General features: G+C 47.6%; 1 pseudogene; it reads right to left on the reverse strand.

Annotated features, from left to right (window-relative positions):
* Positions 1-1,696: 1,696 nt before the first annotated feature.
* Positions 1,697-14,675, reverse strand: part of LOC136713252 (ADP-ribosylation factor-like protein 13B pseudogene) — a 33,547-nt pseudogene continuing 20,568 nt past the window's right edge.

Below are 14,675 nucleotides of genomic sequence, written 5' to 3' on the forward strand. Positions count from 1 at the left end.
TAGGCTATTTCAGCACTGTGTAATCTTTCATTACTGACAGGAGTTTCTTGAGAAGTTGATTAACTGCTTGGTTCAGCCTCCAATCTTAGGATTTCCAGACTTCTCCCAACCGTTCATCCTCCATACAGATGCATCCAACCAAGGGTTGGGAGCCATTCTATACCAGAATCAGAATGGCAAGCTGAGAGTAATTACCTATGGTTCCCGAACTTTGACAAAGGCAGAGAAAAATTACCACCTGCACAGTGGGAAGTTGGAATTTTTAGCTTTGAAATGGGCTGTAACTGAAAAATTCAGAGACTATCTCTATTACGCACCAACCTTTACAGTGTTCAGCGACAATAACCCATTGACCTATGTTCTGACCTCTGCAAAGTTGAACACCACCTGGTGTACACGGGTGTCAGAGCTCGCAGACTTCCACTTTACCATCCGCTACTGTCCAGGTAAAGAAAACATAGATGCAGACTCACTCTCCAGGATGCCAGCGGATCTGGAAATGACAATGAGAGAATGTACTGAGGAGTTCTCATCTGACTGTGTGGGAGCTGTAGTGCAAGCATTGGAGATCCAGAATAATCCAGATGTGTCCCTGGCTGTAGCCTGTCCGAGTGTATCAGCATGTGTGGAGGAAAATGAGGGACTCCTCAAACCCCTGTCAAAAGAAGAAATTAGACAAGCACAAAAGAATGACAAGGACATTAGAGTAATCGTTGAGCACTTACAAACAGGATCTAGGCCCCCTCAGCAGTGGCGCTCTGTCAACTCTCTATCCAAAGTTCTTCTGAGAGAATGAGATCAGCTGAAACTGGATGAACATGGCATTCTGTTACACCACACATCTCAAAGGACACAGCTGCTATTACCAACTCAATTCAAAAGAACTGTTCTAAGGGAACTGCATAATGAGATGGGTCATGAGGGCCTCGACCGCACCACGAGCCTCCTTAGGGATCGGTTCTTCTGGCCCTACATGCAGAAAGACATTGAAAACTATGCCCTGAGAACCTGCTCCTGCATCAAACAAAAAAAAACATGCCGTGACACAAGAGCGCCCTTTAAAAGCATCAAAACGACCCACCCATTCAAATTAGTGTACATTGACTTTCTTCATCTGGACAAATGCAAGGGGGACTACGAGTACATTTTGGTAATCGTTGACCACTTCACCCGGTTTGCACAGGCCTATGCCACAACCTCAAAATCAGCAAAAACAGTGGCTGACCGGTTATTCAATGATTTCGCCCTCAAGTTTGGGTTTCCATCCAGAATTCACCACGACCAAGGGGGAGACTTGAAAAGTACAGTGGCATCAAGGACCACCCCCTACCACCCCCAAGGGAATGGGCAGGTGGAAAGATTTAACCGGACATTACTGCAGATGCTGAAAACCCTGACTGAAAGACAAAAATCTGATTGGAAGAATGCACTCAACAAATTAATATTTGCATACAACTGTACTAGATGTGATGTGACTGGCTTTTCACCTTTCCATCTGCTGTTCAGCCGCTCACCAAAGCTGCCCATCGATGCTCTCTTTGGGCTAAACTCAGAAAACAACTCTCAGAGTTATAGTGAGTACATGGAACGATGGACGAAAGGGATGCAAGAAGCTTGTGAGATAGCGAGAGAACAGGCAACCAAGTCTGCTGAATGGAACAAAAGGAATTACGACCAAAAAGTGAGGTGCACTGACCTATTCCTGGGAAGCAGGGTCCTCGTGAAAAATCTGACTCCAAGAGGTGGGCCCGGGAAACTGCAGAATTACTGGGAGGATGAAGTTCACGTTGTCACACGCCAGGTGGCAGATGATGGACCAATCTACGAAGTAAAACCTGAGCAGAGTAAAGAGTTTTACATCGCAATCTTCTCCATCCATGTGACCATTTACCTCTTAACACCACATCAACTCAAAGTACCAAACCAAAGCAAGGACATCAACCAAGAAACAGCAGAACTCGGCCCAACAGGGGGAGAGAATGTGAGCCAGAGTGTGATAGTGCAAGCGAAGAGGATGAGCACTACTTTCAAGTGGAGCCTTATCAGAGAAGATCACTAGAAAGCAGTGATCTCCTAGGAAAAAGGGATATGTTACCACCACAGTTAGTACCTTGTGGGCCTCGATCTAGCTCGACAGTGTCGGAACCAAGGCCACAGTCACCTTCAGCCGAGTCAGAGATGGATCTTCTAGAACCTGCCCATACAACGGCCATAAGACAAGAACTTCATGAAAATGAACCAACTACTGACCCAATGGAACGATACTTGCCTGTTAATGAAACAACTGAAGCGCTTGGGTCCAGGAACAGGACCTCAGAGGAGGAAAACGGGTACCAGTTCATCAGGAGGAAGCGACGGCCACCAAATAAGTTTACATATGACAATCTTGGGACCCCATCATGGTACAATGTGCAGATGGTGGGTGATAACCACTACCCACACTTTGCATCTAAAGTTGTACAAGGAAAATGTTGATGACAGTGCTGTAATATCAGATGTTGTAGACAACAACTGCTGGGTAAAGTTCAAAGACTTGAAATACTGTAAAGTGAGTATTACTGTTACTGACTAAGCAATTTGATGTTGGGACGACATCTTATTTTGAGGGGGAGAGTGTGGTATGCTGAATAATTCTCCTTACACTGGATAATTCTCATTATAATTATAAGTTTCTTATTGCTTGATAGATTTTATTCCTTTATATTTTTCTCTCCGTGATATGTTGCATGATTATTAGCACTGTCACAGTTTTATTATGTATTTCTGTGTTTTAATGTGTTTCTGCTTAAGCCGGCTTGGCTTCTTCCCATAGTGCATCCTGGTGCCATGTGTTCTCCAGGTAAGCGACACACACGCACCTGGCCATCCACATGATGTAAAAAAAAACGTGATTCATCAGACTAGGCCACCTTCTTCCATTGCTCCGTGGTCCAGTTCTGATGCTCACGTGTCCATTGTAGGTGCTTTTTGGCAGTGAACAGGGGTCAGCATGGGCACCCTGACTGGTCTGCGGCTATGTGGCTATGTTTGAGCTACAGTAGCTCGTCTCTTGGATTGGACCACACGAGCCAGCCTTCACTCCCCATGTGCATCAATGAGCCATGGCCGCCCATGACCCTGTCGCCGGTTCACCGTTTTTCCTTCCTTGGACCACTTTTGTTAGGTACTGACCATTGCAGACTGGGATCACCCCACAAGGGCTGCATTTTTGGAGATGCTCTGACCCAGTTGTCTAGCCATCACAATTTGGCCCTTGTCAAAGTCGCTCAGATCATTACACTTGCCCATTTTTCCTACTTCTAACACATCAACTTTGAGGACAAAATGTTCACTTGCTGCGTAATATATCCCACCCACTGACAGGTGCCATGATAACAAGATTATCAGTTTTATTAATTCACCTGTCAGTGGTCATAGTGTTATGGCTGATCGGTGTATACTGCAGTGATGTTAGAAGCTTGCACTGCTGGTCTGAAGAAAGATGGTGAGCTGAGGTGGAATGCAATCATTTTCTGGTGTCTCGTTGCTAGGGTCTTTAATATGTTCTTAACATTTTGAGAATTTCAAGAACAACTTTTTTGAAAAATGTATGTTTTCCTTCAAAGCGCATTGTCCTAGTAGTAGTGAGGGTAGTGTTCAATATAGTGGTGCTTTGGACGTAATCTAAAGTCAGGAAAGACTTATTTCAGCAGTTGTTTGTGATCAGAGATTTTGCATTCCAAGTACTGGATAGTTTCATCCGTGAACCTAGGCGATGATGCAAGTTCAACTATCTCTTTTAGATCCATTAGAATTTCCCAAGATTTATCAACTTCTGGAACTTCTCCTCCAATAATTAACGGAAGTAGTCTTAGCAAGGAACAATTCTCATGACCATTTCCTCCTATTGTTCCTTTGGATGCAAACATCTTGGAAATCAGTTGTGGGTGGTTATCTTTGTCTGAATGTTTGTATGGGAATGAAGCAATTCCCTTGTTACAAGACTGTAATGAAAACTATTTACTGGAAATCATGTATTTTAAGCAAAGTGCAACTTCAATAGGCAGCTTCTAACATTGGTTGTCACATGGTTTCTGGGCACATGACACTCACATTTAAGCTGTAGGCCTAACAATTACAAAGGTTTAATGTTACAGTACTGTTTAATTTGTAATTTTATTCACATAAAGGGATAGAGTTACTTTTGAAAAAGTGAAAGTTACATTCAATTGCAAAACATTTGTAACCTTGTGTCGTTGGACACCCAATGATCCTCAGTCTGCTGGGGGTTGCTTATTGTATGTCGTACTGGTTCTTATTACTGCACTTTGTACTTTGTGAAATGTTTGTGTAAACTGTAGGTCACTCTGGATGATGGCGTCTGCTGATACATTAATAAATATTAGAGAAAATCGGGGGCGGGCGAGATTGTTTGCCCACATGTTGACTGTCGACTCCACTGTAAGCACTTCTAATTAGTTTGCCATCACATATAAACTGGCTATTCCTTTCCCCCGATTCTAGAACTCCACCGGTTATGGAAATAGCTAAAGGGGCGTTGGCAGTGACGCACACGCAGAACATCTGGAATGACATCATGTTCATTGGAAATCAGCAGTTTCTCGGGACTTTGTCAGGGAACCAATCAGGAAGAGTGCATGCATTGACTTGATCTTTTCAAATGACCAAGATAGAGTCAGAGGGACACTAGTTAGAGAACCAATGGCAAACTGTGATCACAATATGGTTAGCTTTGAGGCATTCTTTCAAAAATCAAGGACCAAGTCTAAAACAATGGTCTACAATTTTAGAAAAGCAAATCTTGAAGGCATGAGGCAGCACTTAGAACAGTTAGACTGGAGCACACTGGATACAGATTCAGTTGAAAATTGATGGGTATATTTTAAGATTATACTACTTGAGGCTCAGGAGAAATTTGTACCAAAACATAGCAAATTGAGGACCAACAAACATTGCCCAAAATGGTTTAATAGAAGAATGCAAAAAATATCAAGAGAATGAAAATGTTGTATAGCGCATACAAAAGGGATGGAGACAAAACAAAATACATAGAATATGTTGAGCTGCAAAGAGACCTTAAGAAAGAGATCAGGAAAGCAAAGAGGGAAATAGAAAGAAACATAGCTCTTTTAGGAGCTAAAACTAATGCAAAGAGCTTTTTTCAATATTACAACAGCAAGAGGACAATAAAGGAGGAAGTGAAACAGATAAAGGGCACAAATGGAAGTATCATGGAAAACGAACAAGATGTGTCAAAAGTTCTAAATGAGTATTTCACAGAGGTTTTCACAAAAGAAAAAATTGATAACATGCCACAGGTTAACAATCAGTCCAGTGAAACCTGGATAAATGAGGAGGAGGTACTAAAGGGACTAGCAGAATTAAAAACAAACAAATCACCTGGGCCAGATGGGATATTTCCAATGGTACTTAAAGAAATTAGGGAAATAATTTATAGGCCGCTAACTCAAATATTCCAAATGACACTTAGAACAGGGGATGTGCCAACAGACTGGAAGACAGCAAATCTCATACCAATCCACAAGAAAGGGGACAAAACTGAGCCAAGAAATTACAGACCAATCAGTCTCACCTGCATCACCTGTAAAATGTTGGAAAAAAAATATTAGACAGAAAAAAGAGGAGCATCTTGATGAAAACCATATTATTGGAGATAGTCAACATGGGTTTAGACGAGGCAGATCATGTCTTACTAATTTATTAGAATTATTTGAACATGCAACTGCAGCTGTAGATCATGTGAAAGCATATGATATGATATACTTAGATTTTCAGGAAGCTTTAATAAGGTTCCACACCAAAGACTGATCCTCAAATTGGAAGCTGTAGGCATTCAGGGTAATGTAAGTAGATGGATTATGAACTGGTTGATGTATAGGAAACAGAGGGTGTCGATTAGAGGAGTTGCTTCTAACTGGAGTTAGGTTGTTAGTGGAGTTCCACAGGGATCAGTACTAGGGCCTTTGCTTTTTTAATCTATATTAATGATCTGGACTCTGGGATAGTTAGCAAACTTGTCAAATTTGCAGATGATGCTAAAATAGGTGGCTCAGCAGATATAATCTCGGCAGCACAGGCTGTTCAAAGGGATTTAGATAATATTCAGTTGTGGGCTGACACCTGGCAGATGAAATTCAATGTGGACAAATACACTATGGGAGGAATAGAACTAGATGAAGTATCGCATGAGAAAGACCTAGGAGTCTATGTGGACTCCTCACTTTCTCCATCCAAACAATGTGGGGAAGCAATAAAAAAGGCAAACAGAGTGTTAGGGTATATTGTCAAAAGTGTAGAATAGAGAACAAGGGCAGTAATGTTCAGACTGTGCAATGCACTAGTTAGAGCTCATCTGGATACTGTGGACAGTTCTGGGGTCCACACTTCAAGAAAGATATCGCTGCTCTAGAGGCAGTTCAGAGGAGAGCAACCAGACTTATTCCAGGTCTGAAGGGAATGTCCTACTGAGAGACTGAGGAACTGAACCTTTTCACCCTGGAACAGAGGAGACTACATGGGGACTTGATTCAAGTCTTCAAAATCATGAAAGGCATCGACCACATCAAACCAGAGGAGCTTTTCCAGATTAGCAGGGACACACGGACCCGGGGACACAAATGGAAATTGGGCTTCAAGGCATTAAAGATGGAAAACAGGAGACACTTCTTCACACAGAGAGTTGTCACAATCTGGAACAAACTCCCCAGCGATGTGGTAGAAGCTGAAAATTTGGGAACATTTAAAAATAGACTGGATAGTTTCCTTGGATCACTCAGGTATTAATGGACACTAAACCAGCACGATGGGTCGAATGGCCTCCTCTCATTTGTTAACTTTCTTATGTTCTAACTGACATCAATATAGTTGCTTAGCAACCAAATGAGTAATCTTCTATATTATATTAATTAGAAAAACTTTAGACGAGGTTTCCTGACTGGCCATCTCTGGAGCAATTTATTATAGTTGAATAAACTATAAGCTTTATTATTTTTCTATTTAAATTGGGCCCTGAGTGTTCCTTGACTATCTGTTGAGGGAGTCGATTTCTCCCTTTCAACTGTGCCGTAATCCAACAGTGATGTTCTTTCGAAAAGACGTCAATTGGAACAACGTGCATGGAGGACCAACTGTCTATATTTATTATTATACCAGTTCATCAAAAAATAATTAAGCCAGTTGCTTTGTTTAGAAAGTCATCTGAATAGAAAAAAATCTATGTTTCGCTGCTGCTCACACCTTCGTCAGGACTTCTTTATAGCTGGAAGTTGGAAGTTGGATGGGTAAAATAAACCGCAAATGTCCACACAGAACACATTGGCATTGATTGTAACTATTATCTTGCTGGTGTGTAAATGATAGAAGAGTATCTTAACTTAATTCAACTTAAATTACATTTCTGTCATAATTTCAAAATTCAAAAAGATTCTAGAAACTGCCAATTCAAAAACAAATAAATCATAATAATAATAATGAATTTCCCCTTCAGCATATTTAAAGTGATTTTTCTGAAAGAAATAACATCATCCTATTTCAAGCCCACCTCTTTCTGGTTACCTGCCACTCCTGAAATTCCTGAAAATTGAAATCTAAATAGCACTGCACAATATACACACTGGAGTCAAACTGACACCCCTCCTACTAAAACAACTGTGTCCCTCTGCTGCTGTGCACAGGGTGGAGTCTTGTTTCAAATGGGAAGCCTTTTGTAAAAGTGCTGACACACGGACTCAAAAAAACCCACTGCAACTTAATTCAAGACCAATTTAAGAGACTGATCATTGTATATCTCTTAATAAGGAGTACAATTTTTGTATACTTAATATGTTACTCACTTTTTATGTGGTGCTGTTTTTAAATTGTGCAGCACCCTGAGACGTATATGGGGCACTACAATACACTGAAATTGATTGATTGATTGATTGTAGAGTAGACCTAGAAGTAGAAGTGTATGGTTCTACTCCTTGCCACAATAATGAAACTACCATTAAAGCTTTCCCTGCAAAAAATATATACAAAAAATGTAAAAAGCTAATACAGTTTTCACATTTTGTTCTGTATGTATGTACTTCTACTTTATGAATCTATCCCATGGATAATAATCATTGGGTAATCCATTTTCTGGGAACCACACAGATGTATGTTTTTATTCTTCCTTTGCTCATTTTTTACATTTTGAATATTACATGCACTGCTTGTGTCAGCATTCATCACATCACATTTGTTTTAACTGGCTCCCTTAAGGCAAAGAGTTGAAGTTTTAACTAAGCCCAGATAGAGTAATATTATTTATATTTATTAATATGCAAAGGGAAGTAAGCATGATGTGTCTTTCATCTACTGCAGTAAGTTTTCTTGGCTGACTACTGCATCTACAGTCCTCAACGTTGCCCAATTCTTTTTGCTTCTTCATCTGAAAACCCCCATCTGCCTTGAAGTTTCTGCCGGGGAGAGACCTTGCAGATGCAGTATAACTACCTTGTGTCTTGCTGCTGTGCTCAGCCTTGCCATGGTGTATGACTTATCTTCAGCAACCTCACCTTGTTAGCTGAGTTTGGCTGTTCCTCACCCAGTTTTATTCCTCCTACACAGCTGTTACTGTTTCAGTTAATGATTGTGTTTCAATCTACATATTGAATTGATGATCATTAGCACCTCCATCCATTTTCAAAACCGCTTATCCTGGTAAGGGTGACAGGGACACCAGAGCCAATCCCGGCAGGCATAGGGCACAAGGCCGGAATACACCCAGGACGGGATACCAGGCCATCGCTGGGCAACACACATACCTACTGGGGAATTTAGAGTGGCCAATTAACCTAACCTGCATATCTTTGGACAGTGGGAGGAAACCCACACAGACACAGGGAGAACATGCAAACTCCACACAGACAGGCACCCTGAGCCAAGACTCAAACCCAGGACCCCTAGAGCTGTGAGGGAGCAGCGCTAACCACCACGCCACCATGCTGCCCATCATTAACACCTGTTTGGTATAATTGTTTAATCATACACCTGACTATATACCTACAAAATCTTGGACTCGGGTTTCCCTCCAATAGCGAGAGAAACCTTTGTCCAGCAGGGGGCTTTTGAACTGTACTTGACAGTCTTTCTTTTTTCCTTTTCCTTTTTTCCTTGCAGGGAGCTGATCCATCAGGCCAGACCAGACGAGACGGGGAGGTGCCGGTTGACAGAGCTGCAGAGTCCTGGGTCCTTGGAGCGGTCCGGAGGCCGAGGCGAGTGGAGATTGGGACGGACCGGGAGCGACAGGGGACCTAGCCAGAGGGGTCGGAGGACTCCTCACGGAGTGGGTCCCATCCAGAAGCCCGGCCGACCATCTACCCGGAGCCCGGCCTGACCAGGACTGCTCCCCGCTGACGTCACCAGCCAGGATCCAGGAGAGGCCTCGGATTCCAGGGACTGACCAGGCCGATCGGCAACGTCCCTGAGGGAGGCCTCCTGCAGCCAGGGCCCGGACTTCTCCCCGCAAGGCCCGCTCCCTGCAAGAGCCCCGGAGGTGGAAGCTGCTCCCCAGCCAGGTGGACTTGCCCCGACCTCCGGATTGAGAGCCTCCCGACCCTTCTCCAAGGTAGGAAAGTGCAGCATGGCCCAGCGAACCGCCGGTGTGAGGCGCCATAATGCGGTGCGCTTCAGCCGTGAGGCTGGAGCCGAGACCGCGGCCCTCACCCGGCTGGAGTTCAGCAGGTCCGTGCTGCAGAGGGGCCTGGGCTTTGCCCCTTCTGAGCTGAACTGTGTGGTAAAACTGCCTGGACCTAGGGACGTGTTCGAGGTGAGCTTTAAGAACCCTCAAGTGCTGGAGAGTTTTTGGAACCTGTATAGGGAGAAAAAAGACAGCATGCCCCTGAATGACTTTGTGGTCGACGCCCTGACAGATAGAGAGATTAAAATTGTAACTATTCAATTTTACAACGAAGCAGTGGCAGAGTACGACGTAGAAGTATGGCTGAGGAGACACTGTGAGATCCTGTCTGAAAGTAGGAGAGTTAATGATGAGGATGGGGTCTGGACCGGTGCTCGGCGGTGGCAGGTGCGCCTGCAGGTGGAAGTGGCCGCCATCGGCGGAGTACGCCATCTACCAAGCACCGTGGTTTTAGGAGCAAATAGGGGGCTTGTCTTTTATCATGGCATGCCCAAATTATGTAGGAACTGCGGGGCCCTGGGTCATTTAGCCGCAGCCTGTACCGTTGTTAAGTGCAAGGTCTGCGGCGGGGAACATCAGACCAGGGCCTGCAAGCAGGAGAGGGCCTGCAACCTGTGCGGTGGGGGAGGGCACCTCTTTAGGAATTGTCCCTCCTCCTATGCAAATAGGGCGCGGGCCCTCGGGGGTGGTGGAGAGAGAGAAAACCAAGCGGAGGCTCCTCCAAAGGTGATACCCCAAGATGGGGGTAGAGAGGAAACAATCCTCAGGAGCCTCATAGGCTCCCTCTCTGACTCTGGGTCAGAAGTGGAGGCAGAGGGAGAGTGGACAGTGGTAGCGGGGAAGAGAAGGAGGGCTGAGAAGAGGAGCATGGGTAGGGGGGGTATGATGAAAAAGAGGATTCATTCTGCAGATTCTCCCCCCCCTGCCGGCTCCTCCCCCGCTCCAGAGTCCCCTCCCTCAAATTTTTATACGCCCCACTCTGACTCCGGAGAGGAGAGTGGTGGGCCTTCTCCACTGCCCCGAGTGGGCAGCCTGGTAGATGAGAGGCCCCCTAGAAATAACATTCCTCCTGCCCCACAACTGAGACTCTCCCAGGGGAGGGGTCAGGTATGCCCTCCCGGCAGTAGTGGGAGAGCCGCAGGTCCTCAGGAGACGAGAGTCGGCGCCAGTGTCCTTTCCCAGAAAGACATCAGGGACGTGATGGCAAGGTCACTGGCGCTGGGGGAGGAGGCCTGCGGCGGCAGACAGCCGGGAAGGGAGAGACCACCCCCTCCCCCACCATTAGTTAAAAGAACGACTAGCGGGGTCTATACAGTTTTCTCCCCAGTTGTACATAAAGCCTCTGCCCTGCCATCTGTTCGTCAGGCCTCGGCCTCAAAGGAACCAGGGAGAACCTCCAGCACCACGGGCCCTGAGCCCAGTGGAGTTTTGCCCGCCTTACCGGGTGGCGGGAGCCGAGCCCCCCCCATAGTCTTCCTAGAGGATCAAGCGGTGAGGCAAATGATTGAAATGATGGGTGCTAGCGCTAAGCTAGGTGAGGGAGAAGAGAGGAGTGGGGAAGAGAAAGGTTTCTTTACATGATTGTTACGGAGCGGGTAATTGCCCTCACAGCCATTATGGCATTAACCATTATTTCAATTAATGTGAGGAGCATTGCTGAGGTGAAAAAGAGGACCGATGTTTTAAACTCTCTGGCTGGAATGAAGGCGGATATTATCTGTTTGCAGGAGTGCGGCATCCCGTTCCAAAAAGAATACAAAGATCTCCGGGACACTTGGACCCTAGGAGAATCCTTCTGGTCGGGGTCCAATGTGTCCCGAGCGGACGGGATTGCCGTACTCCTGAAAAACCCCTTCTTAATAGTTAAAACATTCAAGGTTATAGAGGCGGGCAGACTGGCCAGCCTCGATTTTAAATACAAGGGGGCTGTATTGAGGCTGGTCAATGTCTATGCCCCCACCAGCCAGAGAGAGAGAGTCCTCTTTCTCCCTCAGCTACGCCCGCTCCTGATCGGCACCTTGCCAGTTATCATTTCAGGTGATTTCAACTGTGCTCTGAGGGATGTAGACCGGAGTAAGCCCCGCAACGATAGATCCAGCAGGGACCTCGCTGCGTTCGTGGAGGACTTTGAACTCTGCAACGCAGGTCGGGACCTGGTCCCCTTGTTCACCTGGGTGAGTTCTTCTGGCTCCTCCTTCTCCAGGATAGATCTCGTCCTCCTCAGCAAGCCACTGGAGAGGACCGCCATGTCTTCGGAGGCGGTCTTCTTTTCAGACCACAGGCTCCTGACGACAGAGGTGCTCATTCCGAGCACACGGGAGTCGGGGCCTGGGGTCTGGAAGCTCAACACCTCTCTGCTCGATGACCCTCGTGTGATTAAGACCTTTAGCAGACGCCTCGAGGAGTGGAGGACCCTGAAGGACCTTTTTGATTCTCCCATAGAGTGGTGGGAGATGATGAAGAAAAGAACCAAGGGCTACTTCATTCAGCTGGGGAAACGGAAAGCTCGCGAGAGGCGGGCGAGATATTCCCATCTAAACGCCCGCCTCCAGCGCCTGAGTCTTTTACAGCTCAGAGGCTTCGACCTAGCTGAGGAGGTGGCCCGGGTCAAACTGAGTCTCTCCGCCCTCTATCGGGAGGAGCAAGAGAAGATCAAGGTCCTTTCCAGGGTCCGCATCATGGAGGACGATGAGAAATGCAGCCGCTTCTTCTTCAAGAAAACGAAGGAGAGGCGGCCTGCAATGTCCTCCATGATCGACTCCTCGGGGCAAGAGGTGGAGGGCAGAGAGGCTGTTGAGACAGTGGTGCGGGATTTCTACAGGGAGTTGTACGACCAGAAGGTGGTGGATCAAAATCTGATCCATCACTTTCTGTCCCTGTTGGAGTCCCGCAATGAGGGGGACGAGGAGGAGGAGGAGGATCCAGAGATCACCACCACTGAACTCTCCCAGGTGATAAAGAGTCTTAACTCTGGAAGGACACCGGGTCCCGACGGGATCCCTGCTGAGTTCTATAAGATCTTTTGGGAGGTGCTTAAGGAAGATCTGGGCCAGGTCCTGGGGTCGATGTACAGAGAGGGCAGATTGGCCCCTTCGATGAAGAAGAGTATCCTCTCCCTTCTTCACAAGAAGGGAGACACGAAAGATCTGAGGAACTGGCGGCCAGTCAGCCTCCTGTGCACCGACTACAAGATACTGGCCAAAGCACTGACGCTCCGGCTGCAGCGGCCACTCCCTCAAGTCGTGGGTCCCGACCAGGTCTGTGGTGCCCGGGGGAGATCGGCGGCCGACAACGCCATGCTGCTCAGGGATGTCGTGGCCTACTCGAACGAGAGAAGGCTTCCCCTGGTCCTGATCAGCTTGGACCAGGAGAAAGCCTTCGACAGAGTGGGCCACGAATACCTGCAGCTTGTTATGGAGAGGATGGGTCTCGCTCTTGGCCTGAGGAAGTGGGTCAAGATCATCTACAGCGGCCTAAGCAGCAGGGTCCTTGTGAACCGCCACCTGACCGAACCATTTCCGGTCAGGTCGGGGGTCCGGCAGGGTTGTCCCCTGTCGGCCCTGCTGTACGTCCTCTGCTTGGAGCCGTTCATGCAGGCGATCCGCCGGGACGTCCGGGTGACAGGTTTCCATCTCCCGGGTTCCGGCGGAGAGCAACTGAAGGCCCTGGCCTATATGGACGACGTGGCCGTGGTCTGCACGGACGCTCCGTCCGTGGCCAGGGTCGAGGAACTGCTGGACGGCTTCTGCAGGGCGACGGGGGCCGCTGTGAATAAGGCCAAGAGCGAGGTCTACCTCTCCAGGGCATGGCCTGTCGGCCGGGGCCCGCCGACCGTGTTCCCTGTGAAGCCGTTTATCAAGGTTCTGGGGATCACGATCGACGGGACCAACACGGGCACCCGGAGCTGGGAGGAGGCCATAGCAAAGGTCCAAAGGAAGATCCACGGCTGGAGCACAAGGACCTTGACGATGGCTGGTAAGGTGCTGGTCGTAAAGGCCATCCTCTTCCCGATACTCCTCTACGTAGGAATGATCTTCCCCCCAGACAAGGGTATCACAAAACTAGTGACCCGAATTATATTTCGGTTTGTCTGGGGGAGCAAAATGGAGAGGCTGAAAAGAGTGCAGATGGTGAAGGGTACCCTGGATGGAGGCAGGGGGGTCCCGGACGTTGTGCGGCTGATAAAGGCGCAGGGGCTGGCCTATGTGGTTAAGAACATCCAGGCTGCTGGCAAGAAAGTGAGTTTCATGAACCGCTTTTATTTTGCCAGCAGCCTGAGACCATTCGGCCTCTGCGCCATGGACAACACCAGGCCGCACTCGTGGGATCCCCCGCCGTTCTACAGGGCGCTCCGAGCCTTTGCGCTCGAAGTAGGCCTCCATAAAGTCGTGCTGGCCTCCTGGGATTATAAGACCATCTGTAGTCAGATGAGATCTGCCCAGGAGACCAGCCGGATAGAAGATTTCCCTCCCGAAACCTGCCGGTTTATCTGGGCTAACGCTACGCACGTTTGCCTCACGAACACGCAGAAAGATGTCTCCTGGATGGCTGTGAGTCGGTGTCTCCCCACCCGAGTGTTCATGCACAGAAGGGGCATAGCTCCTTATGACACCTGCCCCTATAAGGGTTGCTTGGGGAAGGAGACGGAGGCTCACATCTTTAGTGAGTGCCCCTCCGCCCACAGGGTCTGGCTCCTGTTTTCTCCGTTCCTCCACAGGTTCGCCGTTCCTGCGCGGGCGACCGCCCAGCAGATCCTATACGGTCCAGCCAAGGGAATTTCTACATCTACCTTGAGGTGCTGGTGGCGTGTCGTCTGCGCAGTGAAGCAGGCACTGTGGGAGGGACGGAACATCTGTTTGTTCAATAAGCAGGAGCTGGACCCGATCGTCATCGCGCGGAGGGGCATGGTGTTTGTGAAAGACTACGTCAATCTGGAGGTCCATCAGAGGGGCAAGGAGGAAGCCTTTAAGAACTGGCGCATACAAGATCTGGG

Source organism: Amia ocellicauda, chromosome 2 (genome assembly GCF_036373705.1).
Source record: "Amia ocellicauda isolate fAmiCal2 chromosome 2, fAmiCal2.hap1, whole genome shotgun sequence".
Taxonomy (NCBI): domain Eukaryota; kingdom Metazoa; phylum Chordata; class Actinopteri; order Amiiformes; family Amiidae; genus Amia; species Amia ocellicauda.